Raw genomic sequence first — 14,940 nt, 5'->3', positions numbered from 1 at the left:
CAAGAATCATCAGAGAAACGATTCAAAACCGACTCGGCTAAATATAACATGAGACTTGCTATTTCCATCAATTTCTCTCAGCTCACTGATTTATATTAGATTAATTTTTAATCGCTTATCAATCAACTCTCCACAGCAGTTACACTTCGTATAATCTTCGAGTGGGTCTCGAAAAAATTATCATTTTCGAAGCTGAGCTCCACGTTATATAAGTTTGGGAATCCCTGGTATAACGACCAAGAATCGAAAACCAATTAGTCTTATCCCATCACGTTTCACTGTGTTTACCGAAATATACATTTTGTTCAGGATTTGTTGCCAAGAAAAGGTCATAGCCATCGCAACATGTCCAACACCAAACGTCGGTTCCTTCGATCTCGTCGTCATTGATCGCCAACGACGTTGTTTACCGTCGTAGAAAATAGCAACTAATACCCAGTTGACACAGTCGATTGAACCGCGAAGATAATTGAATATCTCCTACAAACTCGAACAAAGATCGCTCGCTATAATAATTACGTATTATTTATTTCATTGCTAATCGACAACCGTGAAATATCTTTAATACGGCCAGCAACTTTCATTTTGTTGTAGGAGAATTGTAATATAGAACAATTTCTTCGTGTATACGACCAATGAAAATAACATTATTAGATATAAAAATGAAATCTTCCCGATTTTTGTGTAAAATAGAAGCTTTATCGTCGGGAAGAAATCTATTTTACAAGAAAATTCGTTGATTAAATAGAACGAATTAAACACAATCGAGCAAAGAACGAATGTAAATCGCACGAATTCTTGATCGAGCGAAACGGCGTAATTGTCGCGACGTTACCTCGCGAATACGCGATTGTTGCATGAGGACGATAACGCGTCGAACATGTGACGCTACTTACGCAACCGATCGTTTCTTTTCTCTTGGTTAGATATGACAAAGGGGGATTTCTGAATGCATAATTAACGCGGAACTCGGTACGTTCGCGTTTATTCAGCGATTTTTATGCAGCGTGTCGACAATCAACTCTCCTCGAAAAATTCTTCAAAGATTTGGGAGAACGTTGATCCTTTCAGGGAATTCGATCCTCTTGAAAAATTATAATTTAGAAATTATAACATACTGCTTTTGTTTGATAGAAAAATTCAGGATAATTATACGAGTATTTGATATTAAATTTCTGCCACAATTTTTCTATAGATTACTTTATTTATATTTCTATAAATGTTCAACTGTAAACAAAATTTATCTTCGCTGGTTTCAATCGTATTAATTAACGAACTCGCGTTCTGAATTACTGAGCGAACTTTTAAAACAATTCGACTCGTTCTTTTTATTAGATTAATTCTCTATAATGGAAGTTACATTCACATATGCCTATGTTCTTCAATTTTTGTTTTATTTCCTTATCTGTTGTACCCTTGTATTTTATCTCTACGTCATTATACTGTTACCAAGCAATCTATTTCTAACAATTATGGCTTTTCAGTTTTCAGATCACAGTAAAAAAACTATAATCAATTTCAACCTTTTTTCTTGGAAGCGAACAAACGTTCCTTACATACTTACGTCGCAAATCCAAGTCGACACATACGTTTATGATATCTACTTGGATGCGGGAAGCTAATTAAAAACTTTCGTAACAGATAATTCGTGTAAACGATATGTATAATGTTGACAATATTACGCAACATATGCAATTTATAAATTATTTTCAAATTTATAAATAAGACGAATATATATATTGCGTTTTAATTTTCCAAATATAACGGTATAACAATAATTATTATTATTATTACATAAGTAATATTCCACGTAAAAGATTATCTTTTAACATATCCTACATATAGTCCACAATGGAAATCACAAAATAGAACTTGCATAAATTTTGTATCGTTGATCGCAAATTTTCAAATATAAAGATTTTTTTATAGAAATAACATATACATATAAACATATTTTAATTGACCATGCATTGAAGATTGATTAAAATCTATGGAATTATATAAACATTTTAGGAAATAGATTTTCCAGTTAACATGTTGACTACTAACAATATCAATGAATATGTGAAATGATTTATTATGATATAAAATTAAAAGCAATTCGATCGGCATTAAACACGTCGAATAGGAACTTTTACAATTTCTAACCGTGAAAAAACCTGGAAAGTCGGTTCGACGATCGGAACGGAAAATAGGGGAAATTAGACTGATTACAGGTGTCCTGTCTGAAGGTGATTTGTCGTGAGACCAAGCATCGACAATTTTTCGGGCAAAGTCTTGACGACATTACGCGTTGAAGTTGAAAGTGGTATCGCTATAAAAGCGCCACGGGAACGAACTAAAAATGGACTATGGGAGAAACTAAGGATCGCGTAGCAAGGATGCAGGAAAACTGAAGAAAACGTACACCGGCGCGACTAAATAGCCTCGAGTATCAAATCGCTCGTAGCGAAGGACCATTTAAGGCCTCGTGCCATAAGCAATACCTTTCGGTGATGAAACTCTATCTGCAATCGCGGTAGACTGAAACGATTAACGTATTAGAAGGTTTAACTTGATCGGCCAAACTACGAGTCAACAGTGACCCACAGAGCAAAAGGAGTTTTCTCACCGATCGTTCGCGTATATTTCTACGTCACATTTTTTTTAGTTTCCTTCACTTGATGAATTACTTGCTATACCAGCTACGAATTCTCTTGTTGTCGCGTAATCGACAAAGTTATAGCGTCTGTTTTCGTTATACGACGGCTATCAGAGGTCGGCGCAGATCACGTATGCATAATTGAAGAAACTGCGCGTATCTTACACTCGTTTGAAAAAATTGTATTCGTCGCAGTATGGATTAGAAAATATTTAGCTCTGAATGATAGACATCTATATTTCTGCTATTACTATAGTTATGCAAATTTCTCGGATACATTACTTGATAATTTTATTTATTAAATGATTATATTGTTATAGAAATTAACCTCGCGTAAGTACTCGATAAGAAGAAATTAGTTTAAAGAAATAGAAAAATACATAAAGAAAAACGTTTACCGACACGTAATCGTGGTACGTATAGTTAAGAAACAAGACAGAATATAATTGGAGGATCGCCTACTTGTGCGACTTGATCGGGCAATTAAATCGACCCGATAAAAACGTTATTTTATCAAATAGACAGACAGCTTATTAAAACGTGATAGCGTGGTTGTATCGAATAGTACATAATTCATGCTTAAATTACACACTCTGTTAAAAAGAATATCTTTCTTATGCAATATACGTTCATAACGCCTACTTTGTTTCAGAAGAATATTTCAGAACAACACAGCGTACAACTTAGCCTTTCCAATGATTCTTCGCTAAACAAAATTCCAAAACAAAATTCCAAAACAAAATTATATCGCAAAAAGCTTACATTAGAATAAAATACAATTTCTAAAAATCACTTTAAAACTGTATCGAGTAAACAAGAAGTTTTAATATAGAATTATAGAATCTTAAACGGCAAAACTATATTTTTCAAAATACCATATTCTAAAGAATTCTTAATCTATACATATATAAGTAGTTAGATCTCTTTAAAAACCTATTGTGTAACAAAATATAATCCTTGAAACTCGTCTGCAGATTGTTTCAAAACCGACAAAGCCAGCGATCGCCACCAAAGACTCGTTCCACCGATTGCAAGGTAAACGCCGCGAATAATCAGCTTGTTGGCAGTTCGATTTGGCGCGCGAACGTGCGCGCGAGCAGTTGGCTACGCGGTGGCGGATTTAAGATCGTGCAAATCCTTTGAGCCAAGCGGTGAACGTCACCGTTCGCAATAAAGTTAAATTACGATAATCTGCGGCGCACAATGCGCGACCGGCGAATCCTCGTTCACCCATGTCTCCGATCACGTAATCGTAAACACGATACGTACCGCTGATCATCATCATCCTTCGACGAGAAGCAAAAGAAGAGGAAGATGAGAAAGAGAAAGAATCATTATCGAAGCCCGTGCCGCGTTCATTTCTCACCAACACGATGGATCGTAAACGTATAACTAGATCTTCGCAGACCTTTGACGCCTCTAATCGTTAAATTATCATCAATCCTTTGCTCAATATTAAACGTTACTTGGAATAACTCAGTTGAGTTTATCGCCGCAATGTTTTCATTTTAACGCCGGTAACTTCCCGATATTTTCCTTTAATGTGACAAATACACAACACTACAGCCGAAAGGACAACTGTTTGGAAATCCAGGTATTTTCAACGGTAAATAAAGGCAAATTCGTTTGACTCGGTACGCCGGTCTTACTTAAGGGTCGTGACAGGTAGAGAAAAGAAACATACCGTTATACCTATAAGACCTCCTGTAAGAACCTAGGTTTCCTTTGTATAAAGGTCCTTTATTGCCTCTCGGCCGGGAAATTTTCGAGCAAACGGCATTCCGTTCAGTAACCACTGCGTCAGCAGTCGTTCAACATTTGATTCATAATGTAGAATATTCTTTACTATGCTAACATTTTTGTAATATAATATTATAAACTTCCATATCCCTTGAATATTATAATTAGCCTATATATGCCTGTCATCGTTTCGAAATGATGATCGGATGTAACTTTATTATATTTTATATTCAAGTACTTTAAATTCCCCGTGTTTTTTACCTTCCAAGTAAAGTTACGTCATACAGGCTGTTACGAAATAACGTCTGATTTTAAATTGAACAGTAGAAAAACAAAAACGATATAGAAAAGATGATGGAACTTCGATTTTGTCGAATGTTTTGAAATGATGGATAGCAGAATAAATAAAGAAGGCAATGGCAATGTTTTAAGTATCATAAAAGAAATTCGGAAATATCTGTGTTTTAATGTAATTAAAAAATGAATCATTTTACGTTGCGTTTCCAGAGATCGTTCAAATGGCTAATGGAATTTCAAAAATTCTTGAACCGAGGAAGACGGAAGTGGTTTCCAAACCTCTAATTTCTATCGTCGAACGTATTTCGTAAGTCACCATGGTCTGCCTCTCTCGGGTTTCATTGACGAGCGCTCGTGCATTATTTTAATTAAACGGCTCGCGTAAACGCTATTGTTTAATACGTTGTGGTGACGCCACTGGATAACTCGATGCGGTCGTGAGAGCCCGCGCGTGCGTTTCCAAGTGCAACAAAGAGACCATCGAGGGAAGAAGAAAGAAAAGGCGATTAACAGAAGGGAGAAGAGAAGGACGATCCTACGAGCAGCTAAGAGAGAGAAGGTTACGACTCACAGGCACGGATTTAGGCGTGGGATGGTGAAGTAATATAAGGATGAGGACCCTTTCGCTCTCGATGCACGCCAAAGTACTGTAGTTCCCTGTTTGCCACCACGCTGCACAACGTACTAGCAATTTTTACGCACGATTATAATATATTACCCTTACGTGTCATTTCGAATCGTATTTAACAATTTAAACACCGACACGTTACATTTTAAATTTTACTTACTAATTAAAAATTTTGTTCGTTCGTCACATGTATGTTAGAATTAGTGGCAATCGCATTTTTAGATGTAATAACATGTAAAATATTTTGTAATGCATTTGTAGGTATTTTGGTAATTCTTTCTTTCTACGTCAATTTCATAAAATTTCTAGAAAAAGCGACATCTTGAAATTAAAAACGCAAGAAAAAAGTTTTCGTAGTCTTAAATTCTTTACAACCTAGATTTGGAATTTGTTTGAAATTTATTTTAAATTTGATCGAAAGTATAAAATAAAATATATACATAAGTAAAGTATATAATAACGTAATTGTAGATAGGTCAATTTTGACTGTGTATTTTCTATTTAATAACGATGAAAACTAAATTATGACGAAATTCGATTAATTTATCGAGTTGATTCGCTGGTAACGTCTTATACTCGATTTATTAAGACCGCATGAATTCAACGTTCCAATATAATATTCGTTGCCTTGAAATACTTAAACTTTCCCCTATGTGGTGAACTCAGGCTAACACCCTCCTCGACGTTTATTCTTGAGCTGGCTGGGGTAAGCTTCGTGATGCATAATGGAGCTGCCCGATTGATATCCAAGCAACCGTCCAAAACTTCTACAATCTCAAATACAATGTCGGTTTAAACTATGGGTACGATGATTCGGTGGCACAGACACACCACAAAACAAAGCAGAAGCTATTTAAAGCTATATTCAAAATGAGTTTCTGTCATAACAGTTGTAAATATTTATACCAATAATTTAATTAATATGCTCAAAAGAGCATACATAATCTTAACAAAGATCATTGAATAAGATAATTGGAAAGATTATCTAGAAAATAAATATCAAATAATGTTTATCTTTATATAAATTATTATTACTGTTCATGGGTTGTGAAGGTTAAAACGAGTGACAACGCTAATAGAATTATAAGTGAGTACAGTTATATTCGATTCGTTGTGTTTTATTCTATTTCATCTATACATACATATATACATCGATATAGTTGTAGCTTGCGACAAGGCAACGCTGCGACCGATCTTTCGAGGCTGCCGCTGGAAAGACGTTCGAGATGACCGTGATTGTCTGAAACATACACACACGTATCAATCTAAACATCCGTGACACGTAACGAGGACTCGAAGAGCAACCTCGTATTCATCGGCACACAAATACAGAAATAACGCGTGAACCGACCCATCATTCTGTATACGTACACGTATATATTTACATGCCGGTGTATTGGACGCGCACAGGCGCTCGTACAACTTAACGTGAAATCCCGTTTCAACATTCCCGATCTACGTTTGAATTTGTCGAAGAATACGTCCAAACGTATTAACGGAATGCACGTGCTTTCGAAAATGTGAAAACTATAAACTCGCCAATGAATTATTTCAAGGAAAAATAACAGGTTCCATAATATACAAATTAACCTCGAAATTTTTCAAGAATTGTCGTACAAAAAATATACTACGCTAGAAGTTGATACGATGCATAAAATAATGATAAAATTGATCAATGTTATTGATGAAAGTATTTTCTACGGCTTGGATTTTTATTAGAACAGGTTTAAGACAATTTACAAGATTCTCCGCAAATTGTCTAAGTAATTTCAATTTGCCCGACTAATCGATCCTGTTTGTAACAAGATCGCGTTAAACATCCCATTCGAGGCGATCGGTTATACAGCGTAGAGTAGTATGTACACATGATATACCACTATCGACAGAGGCACGCATACCCGTTGCTACATAAGTTCCGGACGGCGTACGTAGAAATGCCACATGCACCTCGGTTTCGAAGGGGTCTGCGTGCGTCCCGGTAGCGACAACAACAGCGCGGGAGCAACCGAGAACGGAAGACGGAGGACGGTAGTGTAGAAAGAGAGGACGTGCGCTCTATAGAAAGAAAGAAAGAGAAAGAGCGGCAGGAAAAAGAGAGCGAGACTGGAGGAACGAAGGAAGAGAAACGGACAGACGTACTTCGTTTCTCGGATCGAGCAGTATGTACGAGGACGAGAGAAGAGGACAGTGGTGATGTTACAGGGGAACCTTTCCCTCTATCGCGTGGCTCCACCCACACGCCGCCACCGCCGCCGTCGAGGCGCACAATCTGGCAACAGTGGCTCGCTATAACCGATATTGTGGCCGTGGATTGAATGGAGGGGAACTAGCTCAGGTCAAACCTCCCCACCGGCACGACAACCCTCGGTTGGAGGAGCGACCCCTCGCCACTGTTCACTCTCCGTCGTTTCTCACCCCACCCAACCCCTATGCATCCTTCTTGATCCCTATCCATCTGCCTCTTTCCTTCCTTCTCTTCCCCCACTCGATTGAACCGCATCATCTCCCCTTTCCTCTTGCTTCTCTACGCTTGTCGTTCGTAGTCTGCCGTATCCCCACCTTCTATCCATTCGACTGTCTGCGTCTTTATGGAGTGGCACACGCGTGTGCTGCAGTATTCGTGCGTCTGTGCGTTGGGTGCGAGTGTCGCGCTGCTGCTAGATGGCATTCGTGTGCGCCTGCGCCTGTGTACGTGCGCGTGTGTAACTACTCCCACCACGTCATCCACGCTCTACCACTACCGTTAGTATCCTCATCGTAGTCATTCCAATACCAACAACCAACCAACAGCACCACCACTCGCACATTATCCTGTGTCTGCTGCTTTTGCTACTCTCTACCATCAACATCAGTTACCAACGTACACAAAGATACGTTCGCGTTTGTGTGATACAAGATCGTACGCGAATCGACGGACAGGGACACACACCGTGGATATACAGAGAGTGTATACACACAGCACGGATCCAATAGAGAGCGCGCCTGAAGAGGAACAGGGACACAGATTGTACCGTCAGTGCGAAAGGGACGGACCTAAGAGAGCAAGCAAGACAGATATTGGCCCCAACAGCCTCTCACTAGACAGTATTACTTTCAACCGTTTAGCGGGGCCAATGCTACCCGGCGCGGAGTAGTCAGTCAGCCGAGCAGTCAGAGTCAGCCGTCCGCGAATACCGAGAGGACGCTCTCTCTTCGTTCACGAGTATCGTCGTCGACGATTATCCACGCGACGATTTCTCAAATGTTTTATCATCATCATCATTGTCCTCGAAGCTTCTGTTGCTGCCGCTTCTGTCACCGCCGACGTGATCAATGTCCTCGTCAATTCTATTAACAGTTCGTGGTCGTGTTATACCATCGTCAGTACATTTGTGACAGACTGTGAGCCGCACGCGAGTAATACGCACAACCGGTGGATATATATATATATGTAAAGTTTACGGAAGTGTGTGAGAGGAAAAAAAGGAGAAGACGTGAACGAAAGAAATAAAATAAACTTTATAACAACGAAACAAGAAAAGAAGAATAAGGAAAAAGAATGAAAGTACATAGTTTTTGTATACCACAGATAGTTTGATATTCGTTTTCGGCAATTACGATACGATTACATTATTAAATATAAACGTGATTGAAAACGACTCAAAGAGACAAAGTTGTTTGATAAAGTTGTTGCCGCTGGAGTCGCAAGGACACAACACCGGTGTCGGCCACGAGCAGTGAAGTTTTACCCTCTCTCACGACACGTCCAAGTCGCACGCGCGTGTAACACTCTGGTGAATTCCGCACGTCCAGTCTGAGTCGCGCGGACCGCGTTCTCGCTTGTTTTGTCGTTGTTATGACGAGGTGATGAATAGACGAAAGCGTTGCAGTGCCGAGCAGCGTGGTGACCGTGCTCGTCGTCGTGACGGACGATGACGATAAATGTAGACAGTTTCCGTGGACGCAGAGAAGTGTGCTCATTGGTGTGATCTAGTGTTTTATTTCTTGTAATATTCCATTTACCACAAGAAAGAATTGGATTATAACGTGAACAAGGTGTATCGACCGAGGATAATGCGCCTCTGTGTCATCCTTTAGGTAAGTGGAAGTGCATTGTTTCATTAATACACGGGTACACGGCATTCTCGCAAGTGGTCGTTGGATTCTCAGGATAGCTTCAAAATCACAGTGACACGATCCTTTTGATATTATGAATGAAATATTTCAATATAATTATTCTGTGAAAAATTAAATTTTATCCCTCGTTCAACGAAAATTGTGCAACCGTTTGTGTAACGACCATACAAAGTTGATCGTGTTGATGAAAAGTCCCTCAAGTTATTTATTATACTTCGTTTAATGTTTTCTTCATCAATGAAGGTTGATGTTCATTGTATAAGACAGTTCATAAAATTGATTCTTATATAAAAAATCGACAATGGTTCGCGATCTCTTAACTCGCCACTTGCTCGTTATTACATTGCAGTAGTAGATATTCTAACTGGCAAGGCGCTTTCACAACGGGTGATTGTTCTAAAGATGTGTCATTCTGTCTTACTCGTTTCTCGAGCCGATCCCGGCTAACTGCGGGGGAAAGAGTAAGAAAACGTCGAGAGAGGGAGCGAGAGATAGAAAGGTCTGGCATAGACGGGAGACACGAAAAGAGGCAGAAAGTCACGTCCACTATAATCTTTGATTGCCTAGAGGGTTGTAACGTATTATACTCGACGTATTAACACCTTTATGTGTAGCAAAACTATACACACCGTGAAATGATGTGCTACCGAATCGGCTTATAAACCGTTAGTGAACACACTTGAATATTTTACAACGAATGTGATTACATATTCTTATGAGAATAGAATCCGTTATACGTTACGTTTTCTAGAAGGAAATAAGAGATGTTTCAGAATGTTTCAAGAAAATAACTCTAACTGAATTTCTTTCGTTTAGTATGTGTACATATACCTGTTATTGAATTATGTATTCTCAATTGGTTCGTGCGTTTTTATCGATAGGTAACGAGTTATTGAGAGAATCTACGACCACGGCAGCAGCAGCAGTGCGTATAATCCAGAATACGATCTTAATAATTCATTACCGAGAAAAGCTGAAATCTGTTTCACCGTTACGTTTCTGATATTGATGTACATCCGCGAATATTCTCGTTTCTGTTCAAATCGTGAAATGTATTATCATGAACGAGACAATGTCAACGAAAAATAAAAATATATATTATCAGTTGATCGCGTGATTCGCGAAAAAATGAACGATTTAAAGTCGAGTAAACGGACAGGGCTCAGTTTCGATTGTACACTATCTCACTTGCGGTGACGATAATCGGTGGTATGACATTGTCACTGACGTTGTTATCAATCAACGTAAAGGAAAACGAAGTAAAATATAAAAATATCAATAAAAACGGAGAGATAGAGAATTGTATAGAAAGAGAGATTGTTAAAATTTGATCGGATTTTTATAATTAAATTAGATTTCTATAATTGAATAAAACGATATGCCTCGTTTTGTACTTCGTATAGTACCGTGTGTAATAGATGCGGTCTTTGGCGTGCGCCGAGATAATCTTGGCAATATTAAACGCGCAATAGGCTCCGCTATGCCCGGGCTATCTAATCATTTATCGTCAACAGTCATACGCCAAGTCACTGTACTATCAACGATAGTTTGCCGAAACTGTACTTTCATGTATATCGCGCAGAGAACGCCGCTCGCCTGCAAATATAATCGACAAAGGCATACAACAGTTCTCCGCCCGATAACCAGTCACTTCAACGGATCTAAAAACTATGTCAGGATCCCTTGACATTTATGTGCTTCGTGGCTGCAGCCTTGTGGCGCCCCGCTTTACTGCCAGCTTTATTAGTTCATTTTTCGACGTTTTTTTTTTCAAATAACTTCAATTTTTCTTTTTTCTTCTATCTGCTAGTTCTAAATTAACGTTTTATGCTAATGAATCAGAGTGACAATTTAGATCGACGTATTATTGGTCACATTACTATATGAATAGTACTATCGTTACTGACCGTTATGGCGACAGAAGCACATCATTGTGTTTAATATCGTACTTATATATAGTAATTAAAGAGATCAAAGCAGATTAAATTTCATATTATTTAATAGTACTTTTATGACTACAATTATTTGTATCATTAAAAATTAAATGTAGGATCTTATAATAAAGCACTTTATTGAAAAATAAAGATGCGAGTGTACCAATATTTCTTGTAGCCACAGTACTCTATCTTGTTTACTAAAAATCTACTATCTTTTTTCAACTTTACAAACTACTACATGTATATACATCGTTGAACACATTACATCGATACTTCGCATTGCTTCGCGTACACCTTTAATCCAGTGTCCAGCGCTACTTCTACGAACGTTGAGCTTTCACCTAACGCCATAGTGACAGAACCACTATTACGAGCGCACACAACCAAGAGAGGGGGGTACTTATCGAATGTGCTCCGTGCACGAGTACGCGTACGTGCATCGAACACACGCGATCTTTGTCCATATGCAGAGGCGCGGTTGTTTGCTATTCTCTTTCTCTATCATTCTTTCTCTTACATTACAACGTCTCCGCAGCTTGAGCACAAGAAGTCGGTTTCGTTAAAAGCCTTCTAATCTCGATACAGGCCCCGTTGCGGTGGCACAATATCAGAAATAGGTTTGTTAAAATAAGCGTACACTCGATGGCGCATACCGTGCTTCCCAGGGACGTATTACCGCGGGGGGAATCACCCGGCGGATCACTGGTGGGGATGCAGTAGGGAGAGAGCCATGCTCTGTGCTGCACACACTTTGCCCTTATCCACAAATAAATGAGGTCGACTCGCCGATTCATACCTCGCGCGTGAGTCTACGGATTCTTCGACCGGAGAGTGCCATTTCCTTTTTTCCTCTCCTCTCGTATCTCATTATCTTTGTCTTTCTTTTCCATTATCATTGAATTTTTCTATGTAATAATCACATTTGGATAATATAGAAAAATGTTTTAGACAAAGAGTTGCCGTAGTTCATAGATATATGTGCACGGCTGTTAAAATTTCATAGAAAATTTCTCATGACAAAGTCGTTGCTGTCGTATTGAGTTTATGATATATTACAGCCATTTCGATAAAGAGGGTCGCTGCTATTTACCAAATTGGCAAATATCAACGACTCAGGAATATATCGTCATCTTTGATTGCGCACTCTTCTTGTGGAGCGAGGGTACTTATTTGTCAAGGACGACTGACAGACGCCTCGGAACTGACGAGGAATTATGTCAGAGGAGTAGCACATTATAAATTCACCTTGACGCGTTGGCACGTAGAAAATTGTGGACATATCGTAATTTTCATTCCTTCGATAGCCTGTTTCATGAGAACCGCCGCGTCGCTCTTTAATATTCCATTTTCTCAACGAGTATCCGTAAACCGTAAAAAAAAGGAAAAAAGAAAAAGAATAAAATTCGAATATCGTTGCTACATGAAATAATTTATTTCGATATAAATTTCGAAATTGAAGCGGTCAGGTTCTCTCGACTCGCCTCGCGAACAGTCAAAATTACTCGGAAAGTCAAAATTACCAACGGCAGGCAAGAAAAACTTTCGTCGAAAAAATAAAAGGAACGTAAGCGATCATCCTATCCTTCGAAGACGGTCGCGTACGTACCGCTTGCGCAAACGATTGGTTTACACGCGACGGAATCCGTTCGGTTGGATTATGAAACGTTTGTTTTGCCGGCGCGAAGCGGCCGTTCGTGACGCTTGCTCTCGGTCCGACGACAATGGAGCAGCCTTCGAACATTATGTCCCCGCACGCGCGCTCAAGGTGAAGCGTAATTAAATTTTCATAATTGTTCGTTGCATAATGAGCTCTCGCGACGTGTGGTGGCTTTTGACGCGCATGACGCGCGAATCAAAAAGCCTCGATGCGGCAAACGAATTCAAATCGACCGCGTTACGCCACGTACCGATCACGGTCGACATAAAATCTTCCCGAAATCCGTTATCGCTGTCGCAGACCCGCTTTTATCCGAACGATTACGCGTTGCTATGAGAGTCGATATTATGTTTCAAACAACCGAAGAATAATATTTCGTTCGATGTTTCTTTTCTTTCGGACGATCCATTTGAAGTTTGGATTCGTTATTTTTAAAGAAGTTATTATTTAAGAACTGTTTGATTTTATAGTAGTATATACATTTGAGTAACATATTATATACGATATATTATATGACACATAATCAGAGCTTTTCGTACATTTCATGGAGAGGGTTATTTAGAAAATAGTGATTAAAATGATAAAAATTGGCGACTAATTATAACAAATCAGCTCGATAATAGTACATGCTTCGTTTTCTTTAGCTATCGGTTTTACTTACATTGCGTGCAGAAGCGCGATTGAGTGCGCATGCGCGCACAATACGTTGAAAGCGCTAGTCGCCTAATTTTGTTCCGTATACTTATGTCAAACGGCAAGCAAGAACATCGATATTCTCAACTGTGTATAGACAAAGCTCTAACGCGCGCGCTTTGGTCACGTCAACGAAAGGAAATTATCGTTTGGCCATTATACCGTTGCCTAGTCGATATTGAACATTAAAGATGAATTCCAGGCAACTTATAGAAACGTCATACTTATACATAATCAATATTATATATATGTATTGGAGAATTGATAAGAGGTGTAATTACTTGATAGAAAGTTTTCTATATTAATTCTTCTTATTTATTAATTCTTATTAATATATTTTGTATGATCTAAAAATTTATAGTATCGCTCATAGATATTTTAGTTACATGCTATTAAGTTTCTTTTAATTAAGGTGATATAAACAGGAAAATTATTTTATAGGATGAAAATTAAAAGATTTCGATAAATATTAATAAAAAAACAACAAAATACAAGCAGTTCAATGGCACAAAAGAGATATGTTAATTATTTAGAATTAATGGCACGCGCAGGTTAGCAAGATCGCATCCTATCTTATTCACGAAAGCAGTAAACTATCAGTTGTAATTTAACTTGTACACGTTAATCCTTTGTTCCTGTGAGTCGGGATATAAAAGATCGCAATTGAAAGACACTCGCCGCGAGAAATATAATTCACAACCTGTTCCTTCATGGTCCGGTGATAACCATAAAAACATTATCGAATTTCCTTTGAAAAGATTAATTATCACCATCGTGACAATAATGCGTTTCGTGATTTATTACAATGTTTAAAAGCGTGTTAAGTGCGTTAAAGAGGGGGAAAGTAATTGTGTCAGCGCAGTGACGAAAAGTCCATATCGGACAGAAAGATCGGTTAATAAAATAACTGCAATTGCAAACGGGGTGCGTTGATTGGCCGGAAACGATTGCACGTGGCAAGGCCGCGACTCACCTTATCCAGGAAGACACACTGATATCAGTTGTCATAACTTCAGTTGTTTATTTTTTTCTAGTTATTACTTATCATAGGTGACTCGCGCGTCAATCGACGCGTGACTCGCAGTTTGAAATATGTATATGAATAATTAAATACGTATCACGTAATAACGAAAATATATCATTACATTTAGAAAAATAGTGTATAAATAAAATATATCAGTGGTTAATTAATCTTAACTTAAAAATAAATAACTTTTTTACTTAATTATTT

At 38.3% G+C, this 14,940-nt stretch overlaps 1 protein-coding gene and 1 long non-coding RNA gene across 2 annotated transcripts in view; one reads left to right on the top strand and one right to left on the bottom strand.

Moving 5' to 3' along the window:
- Positions 1 to 5,734: 5,734 nt before the first annotated feature.
- On the bottom strand, positions 5,735 to 7,725 carry LOC125384839. Its single transcript, XR_007223649.1, has 3 exons — positions 7,205 to 7,725; positions 6,449 to 6,546; positions 5,735 to 6,080 (listed from the first exon to the last, which is right to left on the bottom strand). It is a non-coding gene; the product is annotated as an uncharacterized LOC125384839 (long non-coding RNA).
- A 212-nt stretch (positions 7,726 to 7,937) lies between these two features.
- The window catches only part of LOC100644882 (zinc finger MIZ domain-containing protein 1), a 28,127-nt gene continuing 21,124 nt past the window's right edge, over positions 7,938 to 14,940 (top strand). The window contains exon 1 of the mRNA XM_012308251.3: positions 7,938 to 9,383. The gene's annotated coding sequence lies outside the window, so the exon portion shown is untranslated. The remainder of the gene's footprint in view (positions 9,384 to 14,940) is intronic.

This window comes from Bombus terrestris, chromosome 4 (genome assembly GCF_910591885.1).
Source record: "Bombus terrestris chromosome 4, iyBomTerr1.2, whole genome shotgun sequence".
Taxonomy (NCBI): Eukaryota; Metazoa; Arthropoda; class Insecta; order Hymenoptera; family Apidae; genus Bombus; species Bombus terrestris.
This window is presented reverse-complemented; position numbering and strand designations above follow the sequence as displayed.